The sequence below is a fragment of the Carlito syrichta genome, unplaced genomic scaffold (genome assembly GCF_000164805.1).
Source record: "Carlito syrichta isolate Samal-C Ts95f unplaced genomic scaffold, Tarsius_syrichta-2.0.1 Scaffold301970, whole genome shotgun sequence".
In the NCBI taxonomy this organism is placed as follows: Eukaryota; Metazoa; Chordata; class Mammalia; order Primates; family Tarsiidae; genus Carlito; species Carlito syrichta.
The window spans coordinates 363,624-364,834 of NW_007246066.1; the positions used below are offsets into that span (position 1 = coordinate 363,624).

The 1,211-nt window shown below is 60.8% G+C and overlaps 1 protein-coding gene across 1 annotated transcript in view; it reads right to left on the minus strand.

The window, feature by feature from the left end:
* The window catches only part of SYNE3 (spectrin repeat containing nuclear envelope family member 3), a gene marked incomplete at its 5' end in the record, with an annotated part of 59,903 nt that overhangs the window by 56,824 nt on the left and 1,868 nt on the right, over positions 1-1,211 (minus strand). The gene's annotated exons all lie outside the window — the stretch shown is intronic.

Sequence of the window (1,211 nt, forward strand, 5' to 3'; positions counted from 1 at the left end):
GCTTGCCCCGGCGGGTCTCAAACCCGCGGGCTCAGGCGATCCACTCACCTCGGCCTCCCAAAGGCGCGAGATTCCAGGCTGAGCCACCGAGCCTGGCGAGGCCAGCTTTTACATTGGGAAATGTCTGCCGGTTTCCACGTAACTCATAAGCCCTCCAGCCAGGGTGCAGGTGGGGTGAGCAGCCTGGAGGCCACACAGAGGGGAACCACAGCGCCTGGCCTGGAGCCCGGGACCCTTCCCAAGTGTTCAGGGTCCAGGATCTTGCTTCTGCTGGCATCTCCGTCTCTGTTTACAACTGTTGGCACGAAGAACCTGGGAGACTTCCCGTTCCAAAACTACAAGAGACCAGAGTGTCTGCAGCACTTCCACAACAGAAAGCCAGGGAGGCTGGGTAGGCCGTGATGAGCACTGCTGAACCGCAGACCCGTGCCACACCAAGGTCAGGAGGTCCCGGGGACCAGAAGTGCAGATGCCACAGAGCCAGCCCGTCACACGCACGTGTGCACAGAGTCTCGAGCCGCTGCTCAGGCTGGAGCCAGAGGTGAGACTTTGGACCCCAAGGAAGCAGAGCCCGCTGCCAGGAGACAGAGCCCCAAGTGGCCCTCCCACCACCCCTCGCCCCAGCCAAAGTGGGAACTGGAATAAAACTGCCTGCAAACACAATACGAGAAGGAAGCTTATGTGTTTCAGCCTGGGCTTAAAGACAAACCAAAGGCCAGTCGCCTTCCCGCTGTGGAGGTTGGGCCTCTGTGACATGCTTTGGGCACCCACCGGACTCGGGTACCCCCAAGCCAGCACTGACATGAACAATGCAGGACTCACGAGGTTGAATCCACAGGGACGCACATGGAAGCCACGCTCAGGCCCTGTCCCAGCCACGGGGTTCTGCGGGTGAAGCCCTGCTGAGGACAAGCCACCCCTCAAAATGACCACGCCCCCGGAAACGACCCCGCTCGTGTCAGGAGACACAACAGACAACAGCATCAGAGTCCGGGACAGCAGCCCCCAGGACAACCGGACAGAAACCGTGAAACGGACATGCTCTGAGTGGTGACGGACATCCCCTGCATCTAGGAGGAAGGTGAAATTTCAGGGGAAACCGGGCTCGGTGGCTCAGCCTGTCATCCCGCGCCTTGGGAGGCTGAGGTGAATGGATGGCCTGAGCCCACGGGTTCGAGACCCGCCTGGGCAACTTGGCGAGACCTCATCTC